This window comes from Lissotriton helveticus, chromosome 4_1 (assembly GCF_964261635.1).
Source record: "Lissotriton helveticus chromosome 4_1, aLisHel1.1, whole genome shotgun sequence".
In the NCBI taxonomy this organism is placed as follows: domain Eukaryota; kingdom Metazoa; phylum Chordata; class Amphibia; order Caudata; family Salamandridae; genus Lissotriton; species Lissotriton helveticus.
Genome location: NC_136063.1, coordinates 1,263,581,299 through 1,263,598,013, shown reverse-complemented (window position 1 = coordinate 1,263,598,013; position 16,715 = coordinate 1,263,581,299).

Genomic DNA, 16,715 nt, shown 5'->3' with positions numbered 1-16,715 from the left:
TGCATCTGCATCCATATTACACAGGTACAGATGCCAAAGAACGTCCTCTTAAGATAGCTTTGGTGCTACATGTGCATCAACGCTATCGATACAACAGGAGGGGGCACAGAAGGTGGCATATGAGTGTCTGTGGCCCTCTCTGTTATACGATAGTGCCCTGGGGGCACACCCAACAGACACCCATACCAGTTTTGCCACCGGGGAACTGTCTGTAATGTGTCCCTGAACTGTAAGGGCCGTTTGAGTGGAGTTCTATCCACTAAAGTGACCGGTGGGTACGGAAGTTGACCTAAGTCTGTGAGTTTGTGAAACTCTTCTGGCCCTGTAGAGGTAGATCTGTGTCTCATGAGGTGGACCTTCCCTAGTAAAGAAAAAGTATATTGATGCAATCATAACCATAAAATGTGTGAATGTTGGGCCTGTGATTGCAGATATCCACTTAGGTCTGAAGTGGTACACCTTTGTCAAAAAAGAGAGATACCCTGGCCTATGAAAATTAAAAAATACGTCTAAAGAGCTGGTCTGGAAGGGATGAGTCCAAATGCACAGGCAGGTAATCTTCCAAAGCACCATGGTTCAGAAAGTCAGACTGCAGTCGACACTGCAAACCTGCATCTGCTGGGGTCAAACGTGGTTCTAAGGTTAACTTCCTCACTGAAGTTTCAATCTGTGCTTTTATGAAAACCTAGAATCCTTAAAAATGTACTATGCTGAATGTTAAGGTTACAATGCAATCCTCTCTCAGTCCAAACATGAAGCATTCATCGTGGTTCACCAAAGCTAACTCTCCCAAATATCATCCTGATGCAATCACACTCTGCTAAATATTGACACAATATAATACATTAGGGATAGTATGACTTCAGTTCAAGTTTAATTTGAAAATTTAAATATTGAATTAATCACTAAAGACATTATGTCATATTCTTCTGCATGAATCATCAAAGTATGCACCTCATCTCACTAACCTGCCTGTGCAACAAATCCACAGATTTACAGCTGCCCATGTCCATGCTATCACAATATTCAATAAATGCACACATCTCTCCTTTTCTGTTGTCAAGCCAACACATTGGGGCCCCAGTATGAGTGCCCTTGTATTTGGGGTGGTAATACTGAACTCAGTAAATACTCCTGGTGATAAATGAAATACTTGCCAGGGGAAGTATTACCACCCATCGTTTACCATACATAGGTCCTCAGAATGGAGATAGGAAGGCTCAAATTGGTAGTATGTTCCCTACACTCTAATTTTGACTGAGTTTATCTGACAATATATGTGCAGGGGAAATATGTTGCATTTTTGGACTAACAGTAATCCCAATTAAGGCACACTCATCCTTTTGCAGCCAAATCGGGATTTCCGCAACTTGTGACATGAGGGACATTGTATTACTCACCTGTTACCTTTCTCTCACTCTCATTCCATAAGTGTTTTGTTTTACCATACTGTAGCAAGTCACATATCCAGAACCTTAAGCACATGGATTTAGTGAACTTATTCCAGAAATGCACTTCACTCCCTCATCAAGAGCTGCTGTCAATTAAGTCATGTTCCCAACAGTGGACTGGTACGTGTGAGCAAATATTTTAATTAAAAAAAATACTTACCTTAACCGACATCCTCCCACTTTCTCAGCTCCACGCCTCTTCTCAACCGGATTCTGCAGTGGCAGCACCAATCCTGACGCTGCTCTCAAACTGAGGGAGCAGCACCCTGATTGGAGGGAGCGGCCTCTCTCTCAGCTCCCTAGGACACTGGGGCCCTGCAGTTACTCTAACCCAGCTATCTTAAGACAGCTGGGTTAGAGGTTTCAAATTGTGCATGTGTGGTTGGCTGTTGTAAGTTGGCTGTCCACAGGGGCTTGCGCACTTTGAAAAGTGAACAAACATCCCACCCTCCTCCCTGCTGCTGTCATTCAGCAGCGGCCCCGCCCCAACCTGACAAAAGCGTCAGGATTGGAGGATGAAAAATAAAATGGTAATGTATTGCCATTTTATTTTTCATCTTTGGGTTATTACCTAAGTCGGCCTATGTTCCTTTGCTCCAAAGAAGGAGTAGCCCCCGGTACCTAAGATCTACTGCATATCAATTTTACGGCTAATTTAAGATTCTTAAGTATCTTTATGCTTTATGGTTAGTCTGAAGTCTTAGATTTGTAACTCTTAAAACTACTTAACTCATAAAATCTGCAGTTTATGATCGCAACTGATCCTCTGTGTGGCAGAACAACCACTATATTCCCTTAAGCTCTTAGCATAGTATTTCTGGGGATACATGACATAAACTGCAGAGGTGCGGTCGAGTTGACAATGTCCCCTCTCCTATATGCTTTGGTGGAGTGAGATCCCCTCTTCTAAGTTCCCCAGAGCAAATGCTTGTAAGATTGTATTGATGTTTTGTCTGTAGGCACACAAGACTCATGCAAGTACCTATGTGACATGGAGTCTGTGGCTTGGATTGAGAACCAGAGAATGGCGTTCTGGTCTACTGGAGCACACTAAGAGCACCCCTCTATTGAGAGTAGCTACTATCCTCTTGCCAGGCTGAGAAATATTGGCAATGGTGGCAAGAATTGATTGTATATATGGGAATAGGTCTTTTTCGTTTTACCTCCATTTGAAGGATGGCCTACTGTCCTCAACTGTTACAAAGGGTTGTGGCAGTCCCTTTCATATATATATCTTTCTCTCCATCTGTATGAAACATCAGTGGCTTACACTATGATTTTGCGGCAGAGTGATCATGGAGTGTGTGGGCTGTGTGTGACTTCAGGGACAAATTAATCCATGTTGGATCAATTCTGCAACAGTGGTTCAATAAATGGAGACCTGAGAAAGCCTGACTGGCAGGGAATTATAGGTTGCTTCTAAAACAGTCAAGAATGTGATATGAGGAGGCTCTGGTGGCTGGTAAAGGGAAGAGGAAGTGAGAAGCCACTTTAAAATGTTGGAATAGTCTCTAACCCCTTCCTACTCCAACATTCCCAGGAGGTGGGAGCAGATGAATATGTATGTGCTAGGTGGGAGGAGCCCAGCTGATTTCGTGCTGTTTTCTTTCAAGCCTCTATCAGGTAACACCCTGCTCCACCCTCTTGCCTGGCAAATTTCCAAAACAAAGGGTCTAAGTAGTCAGTGTAAATTGAACCATCTCTCCTGAAACGAGATCCAACCCACAACAGAGAGGGCCTATGGGAACTACATTTTAGTCTGCTAGTACAGTAAAACAAAATAGCATGGCAACACCAGCTCGATGTTTCAAGGACATCTCACTGACCAGTACCAATCAGTCCACAGCCCTGAAATGGGGAATATTTCTGGTTCCATTGACTGTGCTGTAGTTAGCTGGCCCATTCCTCAGATCAGGAACAGACCTTAAAGTTCAGCAACAATCCTGCTAGAAGGCCTTCACCACCTCCCCAGAAGCAGTATACCAAAGATTCCCCCACTCAGAGCTGTATGAAGTCATGGCGCCACAACTTATATATGTCTATAGTAGCCAAGGGACATGCTCGCTTTCTAATCTACATATGGCGTATCTCTGTCTAGAGCGGCATAGTGGGCAAAAGCTATGGACTAGAATGAAGCCCAAGTGATTGCCAGTGGCTGAGATTAATTCAAGCATTCCTTCCATCAATTATTGTTTGTTGCACTTTTTACTAAACAGAACAGGATGCCACACACAACCACAAGGACATGTAACCATGCACTGTTGATAGCAGAGCCAAAGGAAAACTCACAGACACACCAGGATTGGTGCGGTCTGGTACGAAAGAGTGAAACATTGAAACAAAATACAAATACTTTCCTGGAACTGTGATTTTTTTTACAGCTAGAAGGCACTTCAGAAGTGATACTTCCAATGCGAAAAATTACTACAATATTCTGTTCCTAATTAGAGTGTGTCCAAGGATAATGAATCCCAGCATGAACCTAGGTTGCTTACAGAACAAGCGCAAACAGACTGTGTGAAGTGGGACATGTTTAACAGAGGCAGGGAATGTCAAAGGAATGACTGAAGTCACAGGAATTGATTATGCCCAGAACATTATGTAAATATTTCAGGATGGTTGTTCGAAGTGTAGAATCCTGTAATATCTTGTTGTGAATGTGGCATCTCAGTCTCCTGGATTTCTAAGACCCACAGAACTTTCGTGGTGCTGCAGTTCCTAGGTGTGACAACATACAGCAAGAGGCCCTTATTTGTGGGCTGTGAGTGTCACACACGTGGGGTAGCTTCCTCTTGGCTCTGGTGTCTTGGTTGCCATGGAGTTGCCTTCTCTTGTGCTCCTGATCTCTTGGTTGGCACTCCTGACCCCTCCAACTCACAAATGGCATTCACCTATCTGAGAGTTTGCAGCTGCCTTATAAAGCTCCTCTTCAGCTAGTCCAGTTCAAGTTTTGATTCCCTTTTTTCTATTTCCATCATGGCTTTCTCTTCATTTGTTTCTTCCTGACTTTATTAAACCATTATGGTTCCTGCTGTTGGACCTGGCCCTTTCTGAAGGGTAATGCCAAAAGGTTTTGCCTTCCTCCTCCCCTTTTTCTGACCTCCTTTTTGTTGTCTTTAGGATTCTGGGCACTTTACCATTGCTAACCAGTGTTAAAGTGCATGTGCTCTCTCCCTAAAATGTGGTAACATTGGCTGATCCACAATTAGCATATTTAGTTTACTTTTAAATCCCTAGCAAAATGCACTATATATCCCATGCTTGTAAATCAAAAGCTACTAGTGGGCCTGCAACACTGATTGTGCTACCCACTTCAGGAGCCCTTTAAAGATTGTTCAGGCCTGCCACTGCAGAGCAGCCTGTGTGTGCAGTTTAAACTGCCATTTTGACAGGGCAAGTTAATCTACATGCCAGGCCCAAATCTTCCCTTTTATTACATATGTCACCTCTAAGATAGGTCCTAGCCCGTCCTATGGGCAGGGCACAGTGTATTTAAAAGGTATGACATGTACTTCTGGGTTTTATTTGTCCTGGTAAAGGCAAAACTGCTAAATACATTTTTTACCATTGCAAGGCCTATCTCTCCCAGAGGTTAACATTGTGATTGTCTTAAAACATCTTTTAAGTGTAATTTCCTATTTGGAAAAGTAAAATAATTGGAGTTTGGTGTCTCTGACACAAAGAGCTTCATATCCCCTGTGGTAATTCTGGAGCCAGGGTAGGAAAGGCTGGGATCTTAAAATGACTCTCTGGACCGGCTCTCTACACCCTTGAACCCAAGTTTCTTCAAGGGATTGTAAGCTTGCCTCCACTTCTCTGAAGGCTCAGGGTCACAAAAGACTTCTTGCAACTCTGCTGGTGCTGTTGGACTCTGACATCTCTGAGCCCTGTCCTTGCCTCCAGTCCTGGGCCTCAGAAGTGGGTTCTGCAGCTGCATCTGCAAAAATCGACACATCCTCATGACAGCCACAATCAGAACTGATAGAGTGCCCTCCAGTGCAGTGCCAGTCCCAGGACATCCCTCCGCAGCTCAACTATGATGGTTTGACCTGACAGCGAGGTTCGACTATGACGCACCACCGATACAAAGACACTACTGCGAGGCTCAACTCTAATGCATCGACACGACTGTGTGAATCAGAACCTATGCATTGAGTCTCGAAGGTCGATGCATGTTCCATACAAAGGCACTTTTTCAGCGGGCCCTGCGTGCATTCTGTAGCCAGCCTGCCCTCCATCATGGTCGGCCTAAACTTTGGATTTACCCCAGTCTAGCATGATCTCAAGTAACCTTTGAACACTATTGACTTCAAAGCACTGTTTTTGTATTTAATCTTTAAAAATTAATATCTTAACTTCTACTTATTGGGTTTTTGTAGTTTTGGTCTTGTTTTATTCAGACAAATGTTACTTTTTTTCTAAACTGGTGTGCAGTCTTTCTTGTTCTTGTTGCACAAATACTTTACACATTGCCTCTTAAGTCTGACTGCTTTGTGCTAAGCTACCAGAGAGTTAGCACAGGTCAAATTAGGTTGTGTATCTGACATACCCTGACTAGGATTGGGGTCCCTGCTTAGACAGGGTGCAAACCTCTGCCAACTGGTGACCCAATATCTACCACCTGCCATGTGATGTTTATTGTATTTTCCTTCTCCTGTTCTTTTGCTATATGAAGGCTTCAGTCTGGTTTGAGGGTGTTTTACAACAAAGATGTGTTCCTTCATTTTATTTTTCCAGAACAATTTCACTGTTTGGTTGCAGATTCCTAGTTTCCTTCACTACTTTGAAGTCTTCATCTAGCAAGGGTGGTTTTTATACCCTTTTCTCCTGCGATGGTGGCAGTTTCTCAAGGGAAAGCACGTTGGGGAACATAGCGGTGTAAGAGGGAGGAAATGAAAGAGGGACCCTGAGAAGAAAGGGCTTTGTGAATCAGGCAACCCAGTTTGAAAAGGCCGCGCTGGGCAACAGGGAGCCATTCCAGTGCTTCTGGAATCTATGGACTTTAGTTTTGCCCGGGGAATGTGAAACCCTGGTGAGGATGAATTCATCTCCTTGTCATGATGGCTCTCTTTTGACATTAGGTTTTGTGACTTAATGTCACTGCTCCTCCCCTAGTTTCCTTAGGTAATCATAAAGAGATGGTCGTCTTTGATCTGATTCTGTCTCCTACATATGGCATTGTGCTTGTCATACCTTGCTTATACAACACAATCCCCAACTGGGAAACCTGGGATATGTCTATTTTTCTCCAAGTTCTGTAGAGGGAATTTTTTTGTTCTGGCAGTTTCATTCTACAATTGTTCAGAACTTGTCCATTGTTCAGACTTATCAAGAACACCTCGATGTTTTTTTAGAAGCCTACCACTGTGTGACTCCCTCCTCACAGAGATTTTAGAAGCAGGTTCTGATGGAATATTTGGACGAAAATGTTCCTAATGGCCTTATTGCCTGATATACTTCCCCCGCTGGGATCCTCTCTTCTTCACTTCCAAAAATGTCCAGGAAGCTAGGAGCATATATTTACTATCATGGGTTTAATAAAGACACTATAAAAGACCATTACCCACTTCCACTCATCAAGGAAATTCTTGAGTCTGCTCAGGGTGCTAAATACTCTACTACGTTAGATCTTCATGGAGCTTACCATCTGCTCTGGATAAAGAAGGGTGATGAGTGGAAGACGACCTTTCAGACACCCTTTTGACATTGTCACTGCGAGCCATGCCCTTCGGCCTAACCAATGCAACAGAGGTTTTTGAGAGATTTGAGAACAGTATATTCCCTGACGTCCTGAACCGGTTTCTTGTGGCGCACCTTGACGACATCCTGATCTTCTCTTGTTCCTTTTCTGTGCATTGAGTTCATGTTCATTCTGTCCTTCAGCCTCTCAGGCAAAATCATCTGTCCTGTAAAGTAGAGAAGTAGACGTCTGAGAGAACACTTCGATGTGAGTGGATTGTCAATTGACTCCCTTCAGATCATTGCCATCCTGGACTGGCCTTTCATAAGTCCATCAAGGAGACCAGGAGTTTCTTGAGACTGATTATTTTTTATAGACAGTCTATTAAGAACTTTGCTGATAAGAGTAGCTGCATGTCTGCCACTTTAAAAAAGGATATTATGACTAGAATTTTTTTTTATTTCTAAAGCCCAGTAGGACCTTGTCAAACTCAGGAAGGCTTTCTCCCAAACTCCTAGTTTCAGGCACTCAGATCCATCCAGAAAATGTACCGTTAGTAACAAACGCTACACATTTTACTGTAGGAGCCATTCTGCTTCAACTTCAGGAGCAGGACTACTTGCAGCATCACATTTAGTAACTGTTCATATCCTCAGCTCATGCAAGCAAAATTATTTGGTTCTTGAACATGAGCTATTGGCCCTCAAGCATGCCTGTATGGAGTACCAGCATCTTTAAATGGGAGCAATAGAACATTTGAGGGCCAGACACGCCTTTGCAAACTCCACTTTCTCATAGTATGAAATGTGGAAACAACAGAGAAGCTCTCAGGGCCTACTTCTTTTGACAGTATGATTTTTGTGTGGTGACATCATGGCTTTAGGAAACAGCACCCTTACCTCGAGCAGCGGGAAATTCAGATCAGTATTGTGGGTAAGCGCTCAGACCTATAATTACCTTGAATAAAATACTTTCTCCTTTTAAAGATAGAGCACTGGTTGGACGTTGATTTATTTCTCTCTGTTGTTGCTGTGTTGTGTTCTAAGGCCCTGACCATACACCAATTCCCTGAGTGCGCCTTGCATCCCTCTGCTTCACTTCCCCGAGGCTATGATTTTGTTAATGGGCCCTGAGTGCTTGCCCTCAGAACCGTTTGTGCCAACCAATTTCACCTGAAAACTTCCAGTCTGGACAATCCTTTGCTAAGTTTCTGCCTCCATGATCCAGCAGGACAGGTGGCCTGCAGGTAAAAGTAATGCATGAAAATAGCAGACCCACTCCTCTGGCAAGCAACACTCGTCGTCAGGGCTACGTTGACAGATCTAGAGTTTTTACTCTCATCTTGGGCAAATATAGATGAGCTTTTCCTGCTCCAGAAACTACTTCTACTGCAGGTATGAGTAATTCTGAGAAATTGGAATATCATGGAATTCTGACTTTGCCCATGAGGGTGCGCAAAAAAGGGCCTGATTACCAGGTTCCCGATAATTAAAGGGGGAGATACACAAGCCTGTGTTCATGATTTTGCATAATATCTCCTTATTAGCTATACGGAATTATACGGAGTCGCACGTTTTTAGTCCCAAAGTGAGCAACAACTTGCTGATTTTTGAAATACTTGGCCTTTATTGATGAGGTATGTTAGTCTGAGGTTTTCCTGCAAACATTTCCCACCTATTTTTACCAGAGGCAATATGTCAATGGGAAAAGGTTTTGGTTTTACCAAGTGCCCCTCTGTGCCCAGTCAATCAATCAATCAATCAATCAGAGTACTTGTAAAGCATGCCACTTACCCGTGAGGGTCCCAAGGCGCTGAGGGGAGAGGGGGTTCTGCTACTGCTCGAAGAGCCAGGTCTTGAGGAGTCTTCTGAAGGGGAGTAGGTCTTGGGTCTGCCGTATGTGGGTAGGGAGGGTGTTCCAGGTCTTGGCGGTGAGGTAGGGGAAGGATCTGCCGCCGGAGGTTGTTCGTTGGATGTGGGGGACAGCGGCGAGAGCGAGGCTGGCTGAACGGAGCTGGCGGGTGGGGGTGTGGAAGCTGAGTCTGCTGTTCAGGTAGGCTGGTCCGGCGTTGTGGAGTGCTTTGTGTGCGTGGGTGAGGAGCTTGAAGGTGATCCTCTTGTCAACAGGGAGCCAGTGTAGGTCTCTCAGGTGGGGGTGATGTGGCTGCGGCAGGGGACGTTGAAGATCAGTCGAGCGGAAGCGTTTTGGATGCGTTGTAGTCGTCGTAGGTGATTGGCTGGGATTCCTGCATAGAGTGCGTTGCCTTAGTCCAGTCTGCTGCTGATGAGGGCCTGTGTCACCGTTCTTCTTGTTTCAGTCGGGATCCACTTGTAGATCCTGCGGAGCATGCGGAGGGTGTTGTAGCAGGAGGAAGAGACGGCGTTGACCTGCTTAGACATGGAGAGGGAGGAGTCGAGGATGAATCCTAGATTGCGTGCATGGTCGGTGGGTGTTGGTGCTGTTCCCAGTGTGGTCGGCCACCAGGAGTCGTCCCAGGCTGAGGGGGTGGGTCCGAGGATGAGGACCTCCGTCTTCTCCGAGTTCAGCTTCAGACGGCTGCTCCTCATTCAATCGGCGACGGCCTTCATTCCCTCGTGGAGGTTGGTTTTGGTGGTGTGCGGGTCCTTGGTGAGGGAGAGGATGAGCTGGGTGTCATCAGCGTAGAAGATGATTTTGAAGCGTGATGGCGGGCCACGTGTGCGAGTGGGCCATGTAGAAGTTGAACAGCGTTGGGCTGAGGGATGAGCCTTGGGGGTCCGCCACAGATGATGTCGGTGGCTTCGGATCGGAAGGGTGGGAGGCGGACGCTCTGGGTTCTGCCAGGGAGGAAGGAGGTGGTCCAGTCAAGAGCCTTCTCTTGGATTCCGGCTTCTAGGAGGCGTATCTTTAGAGTGCGACGGCAGACCGTGTCGAAGGCAGCTGACAGGTCCAGGAGGATGAGGGCTGATGTTTCGCCGTTGTCTAGTTGGCACCTGATGTCGTCTGTGGCGGCGATGAGGGCTGTCTCGGTGCTGTGGTTCCGTCTGAATCCGGACTGGGACGCGTCCAAGATGTTGTTGCCTTCGAGGTGGCGGGCCAGTCCATGTTGACGATTTTCTCGATGACCTTTGCCAGGAACGGGAGCAGGGAGATGGGCCGGAAGTTCTTGAGGTCCTTGGGGTCCGCTTTGGGCTTCTTGAGGAGGGCATCGATTTCGGCGTGCTTCCAGCTTTCCGGGAATGTCGCTGTTTCGAAGGAGATGTTGATGACCTTCCGAAGTTGGGGTGCGATGGCTGCGTCTGCTTTGTTGAATACGTGGTGTGGGCACGGGTCAGATGGAGATCCTGAGTGAGTGGAGCTCATGACCTTGCATGTCTCGTCGTCGTTGACGTTGGACCAGGAGGTCAGGCAGTTGGCGTTGGTGGTGTTCACAGGGGAGGTGGAGTCTGGCGTAGTCGGGGTGGTTGTGGTTTTGAAGCTGTCGTGGATGTCAGCGATCTTGCGGTGGAAGAAGATGGCTAGTGAGTCGCACAGTTCTTGTGAGGGCGGGATGTCGTTGGCGTTGGTGAGTTCCTTTACGATGCTGAAGAGCTCTTTGCTGTTGTGTGCGTTGTTATCCAAGCGATCTTTGAAGGTGGATCTCTTGGCTAATATGATGAGGTGGTGGTGTCTGCGGGTGGCGTCCTTGTGGGCTGCGTGGTTGTCCAGTGCGCGTTCTTGGAGCCATGTCTTCTCCAGTTTCCGGCATGCGCGCTTAGAGGTCTGGAGCTCGTCGGTGAATCAGATGGCTCTCTTGTTGGAGCGGCTGTTGGAGGGTTTCTTGAGCGGGGCGAGGGTGTTGGCGCAGTCATCGATCCACTGCCTGAGGTTTCGGGCTGCGGCGTCTGGGTTGGTGGGGTCGGTGGGTGGGTTCTTGGCGAGGAAGGTGATCAGCTGGTCTTCGGTGACTTTGCTCCAGCAGCAGCGTGGCAGCTGTTGGGTGCGGTGGTGCATGGTTGGTTTCTTGAAAGTGAAATGGATGCAGCGGTGGTTGGTCCAGTGGAGTTCAGAGGTGTGGTTGAAGGCGACGTGGGAGCCTGTGGAGAAGACGGGATCTAGCGTGTGGCCAGCGGCGTGGGTGGGTGCGGTGATGAGTTGTCTGAAGCCCAGGTTGGCGAGATTGTCGATCAGGGTGGCCTATTTGGTGTCGTTTTTGTTCTTGAGGTGGATGTTCAGGTTCCCGAGGGGGATGTAGTCCGTGGAGGCGAGTGCGTGGGTGCTGGCGAGGTCGGCGATGGAATCGCTGAACTGAGCCCAGGGTCCGGGGGGTCTGTAGATGAGTGTTCCTCTGAGGGTGGTGTTGGGGTCAGTGTGGATCCGGAAGTGCAGGCGTTTGGCGGTGTTTAGGGTGTCGTCTGCGTGGGTGGCGACCTTGAGGGTGGACTTGTGGACGATGACTATTCCTTCTCCGATTCTTGCAGCCGTCCGGGCGCCGAGGAGTCGTTCCACCAGGTCTCGGTCAGGAAGGCCACGTCTGGGGCGGAGGTGTCGATGTCGGTGAGATCCCAGAGCTTGACGGCGTGTTTGCGTGAGGAGCGGGTATTGAGGAGTGTGCAGCGGAGGTGGTTGGGTCCAGTCCTTGGAGGTTTGGTGGTTCTGTCGCAGGTGAAGCTGCAGGTGTGGCAGGAGAATGGTCCGTGGGTCCGTTTCGGGGCGGCCTGGAAGCAGGTGTGGTTTCGGCCGGGGTTGAGTGCGTGGAGGGTGCTGGCGTCGTAGTGGATTCTGGTGTTATGGTGTTCGCGGGGTCCAGGGGTTCTGGCGCTGGGCATGGTCCAGGCACGGATGGGCGCGGCACGCCAGCAGTACGGCCGCTGCGCGTGTCCGCTGCAGTAAGATTTGGAATTGGGTGGAACGGTGTCCCTTCATGGATACCGCTCCACCGAACTCTCAATGAAGGTTGGGATGGGGAATTACCAGGAATCAGGACTAGGGCCCCAAATCCCTGCAGTATTGTCCTTTTCCGTGCCGCTCCGCACCCACAAATGTTTCCTCATTTTACCTGATGAAATATATCAATGGGAAATACCAGGAATGCGATATTTATTCAGGATTTGCATTTACTGAATACCTCCAAACTTGTAATGCAGCCCTTAAACCGTTCTATATTCTCAGAGTTTTCCCGAAACTCCAACCCCTGTTTTAGAGAAAGGAATGTCACCCCTCGACTTCCACAAGTCAATTTCACCTTTTGAGGAGGCAACTGTGTGAAAGGTAAGCGAATATACGATCCTTGGATGGGAGTAATAAAGCTCTCAAAAAGTAGCTCTTACTGCACACATACGCGCGCACACAAACTAATGCACAACTCACTCGCACACACATACACACATTGCGCTCGTATGTGTGTTTTTGCCGCGCTCACCAGCTTGCTTTGTGACTTTCTGTTTCTTTGACTGGTTCTAAAGCACTATCTTCCAGCAGCTCAGACGCTGATCCATAACAGGCAGAGCCTGTCCAAGGTGAAATAGCTCTTGGCAATGTACCCACCCCATGGGGTTCAAATAATTGAGCAGTTTATGTGTTAGAAGCTGTCGCAAGCGCATAAAGACCTCCTATCCAATGCATAAAGATGCACATTACAAGATCAGCTGTTATAATTTCCTTTTGCCATTTCCCTTTTAGTATTCTGTTTTTTTCGTTCTCTATCCATCCATATGGATGGATACCTGTGTTTTTTTTTTATATATATAACATTCTCTCCATCTCCCTTGCACTTTCCATCAAAATGCATCCTGGTCCACTTTTGTTTTTCTGTGTTGAGGCTAACCAACCAGCAACGCTTTTAAAGATGGGATGATTTATGGACAGGAATAAAAACAATCTGAAGGATAATAACAAACAGATTGGGGAGTTGTAAGGAATTGCCAATGAGCAAACACTGCTATGTTTTTTTGCTAAGTGCACACGCTGATCCGGCCTGACTTTTTTTTTGTTCACTTGTAGCAAGGTGACATTTCGGAGCTGACAAAGGATTACAAAATAAAAGCATGGTTGCGGTGTGTATGTTTTTACATGTTTTCGATACACTGCAAGGGAGCCGGTGCTGCAAAACATCGACTAGAGTTTATTATTCAGAGCAGCACTCAATCAAACGTGGCCCCTATGAACAGAGACTAATGTTGGCAAATCATCCTGGGGGCTTTTTTTCTGTGTGTGAGTGTTATCCATCTGTCAGCTGTCAGTGCCAGTGAGAGATCTACAGAGCTGTCACTTCTCGTCAGCCAGCCTTTGTGATGCCTCGTGCAGCTGCGCCACAACACATCCTCTCCTCTGTGAAGGCCGACGCGGAATCTTCTGGAACATGGCGCCGGCCAGTGTGATAGGTGAAGAGAGACGTCAGGGCACGCAGCGTGAACATTTATGACCCGCCAACTGCTAAGTAAAAGCTTTAAAAAAAATAAGTGTAGAGGTGAAAAACAATTCCTAACATTGTGGCGTGGCAATCATAAATCCTGCAATTCAGGATTCTACCTATGACTGTTTTTTTAATAATATGAAACATGAAAAAAGGCATATTTTGTGTTGTGCTGCATGAAGAAGTTGCAGGTAAAAACGTTAGAAAACGTTTACATCTTACAAGAACCACAAAAAGAAGGAAAATGTAAATGCTACACCAGTCTGAGACATGATAAAAAAATGTCCCTCATTAGCAGGTGGTATCTCGCTATTGTTAAAAAAAATAAGGCAGGACTGGTATTAAATCTATGTAAATCCGAGGTCTGTAGGTTTATATCCTGATAAGACTGAGTCAGCTGCTTTCCTGCTGCAGTGATACAATTTTAATTGGGTAATATTTACAGTATGCAAAGCAAAGTGCTTTGCTGTCTTCGGATAAAAGACACTATGGGCCTTATTTATCAGGGGATTGTGTCACAGACAAGACACAATCTGAGAAAGAAAATTGAAAAAAGAATGCTCTAGCGGTTGACCTGCACAAGAACTTCCTTGTGTGCTCGTACAGTCAACTCACAATGAAGTATAAGACGTACTGTGCTATCCCACAGTGCAGTGCCACTTACATTGCAGCATCTTTACGAAAGCTGCAGTTATTGAATCATGAAAATCTTAGCAGTTTATGTTTGTGTTGTTACCAAAATAATGCTACTCCACAATCTGCACTAGGTATCCCATTCAGCATAATATAATTAAACAAGGTAATGCTACTGCTGATCTACATTATTTACAACTACAAAAGATGTGGTCCAAGCACTAAAGCAGAAGTAGGACTAGATGAGCTTATTAAGTTGTATTGTTGTTGGTTCTTGCACGAAGTGGCATATGTAAGAAACCTATTGGTAGGGCAGAAGAGAAAGAGAGTCTATAATTTGTTTTATTTGGCCTCCAAAAAGGCACTAATCTAGAGACTTACAGACAGTAAAATGGAAGGTAGACACTTTTGGGGGTTTGATTCACAAAACTGTTTGCATAAAAAAATTGAAGCTCATATGCACAACCGTTTTCAAATTTGTACTTCTAAATAGGTTTGTTGATATGTGAAATTACCCCAATATGGTATAATTTTTTATATGTTAGTAAATGCCGGCAAGTGGCTGATTCTAGTCATTGCTTAGTGGAGACACCTGCAAAAGATGGTGACTGCCCATGAACTCAACAGCTTGTGGGTATTTCACAAACCGTTCTCTACTGAAAACAGTAACTGATTTACTCCTGTCGACGACGTGAGTAGGTCTGTATTCAGTGTGAGAACAGCTAGGAAGCATCATCAAATTTGCAGGGGGACAAGAGAAAAGAGTTTCTCAATCATTACAAATATCTTCACAAGTGAAGGAAAAAGCAGGGTAAAGTCAAAACGTAGATGCACTAATCCAGTTCATTTATCAATCCTGAAATGTACACCTGCTACATTTCCTAATGCTTAAATGATTAAATGTGTGAGTACTCACGAGAAACTCCAACAGTAACAGCTCTTATGAGGAGGACTCGTGGAATTCTTTGTGAATTCGAAACAAGTCAGAAATTTGCTCCAAATGTTGGATGAATCCTATGGGAGCTGACTTGTGACTTTCTTTGTGCTATGGGCCCTTAGAAACTGGGCTAGTACCATTGGACACACACAGGGTCACACATAAATGTCTGGGAAAGCCAAAATTTGAATGAAGTCAGCAGCAAATATGTCCCCTATCAACATGATGACAACAACCCTTTCCTTATTTACTACTAGGTGCAAAACACTAGCGTGATTCACTGTTTGTATCACTGCCACCTATCAACAGTCCTTGCTTACAATATCTATATTTAGATACTATTTCAGCTAACTTTATTGGAAAGCATATTGGCTGATGCATTGAACGAAAATGCAGTCATTGCTACGATCACACCTTCTAGCTTGCAACTGGAGATCACACTTGGAGGTATATTCCTAAGAATGTGTGATAATTACCGCAAGAGTAGCGTAACGCAACTTTCAACATTACATCCTATCACGGGAAAATAACCCTGTTTCAACGTGGAATTCACTACAAGGCGGTAGGATGCAATAGACACCAGATAACACGGCAAATGTCAGCATGAAAATCAACGCCATGCCGCAAAAATGCGAACGCAAAAAAACATGCGATGAGGCAAATCGCGGGACAAAAATCTGAGAAAACCAGCCACAGGCCTGCAGATCCCATGCGTCATGCGGGAAAATGCACAATAAAAGAAAGAAAAAAAAATATGAACCAATTCTAACTGTGTAGCACCATGGATGCACCCTGTTCGAGTGCAGAGGACAAGCCGAACACCACAAGCCCCACGTAGGACCAGCAGGGAACCCTGTGTTCGGGGAAGGGCAAGTAGAAGACGAAGACTGGGTTCAGTCTGCAGGAAGACCTGATCATCATCACGGAGGTCATAGGACACCATCAACAACTGTTCGGCAGCTTCACTGCGGCACTGGCAACCCAAATGGAAATATGGCAAACCATCGTCACCAACGTCAATGCAGTCGGAGTGTTCCAACAGGGGGCGCACACTCAAGTCATCGTCCAATTTATCTACGGTTGTGTTGGATAGGCAGACATCCATGGAACACTCGATTGAGCATGTTCGACAGTTGAACCAGGGCTGGACGCAGGTGACGTAGGCAATGTGGAAGCTGAGCCAGTAGCTGATCCGCAGCACTGCCAGTGGCACTGCGCCCAGTAAATGCAGCATACGTACACAGTAGTGTTCCACGTGACGGGGTTTGTGCATATGCCAGGTATGGCCTGCCATTGTCTTGGTGCATCAGTGGAACCGGCACTCTTCTGAACTGTGGCAATTGTGTGGAGGGTATGCCACAGCCCTGGGGAATGATTCAAATGTGTGTGCAGAGTAGGGCTGAATGGGTTGCTGTTTCCGTGAGTGTCAAGGGCATCCCATGCGGGGGTACTGTTGTATGGCAAGTCCAATTGGTCGCACACTGCTTGTCCTACCAGCGTGTTGCCCCGAAGCATTGTGGTCCATGAAGTAAGCATCAGCGGCTGCGCCTCTGCCAGAGTCTTGAGCAAAAATCACTGTCGCGTTGGCCATCCCTGGACACGTGTTTCGAGGTTGTTACCTCTCGTCAGCAGGGAATAGGC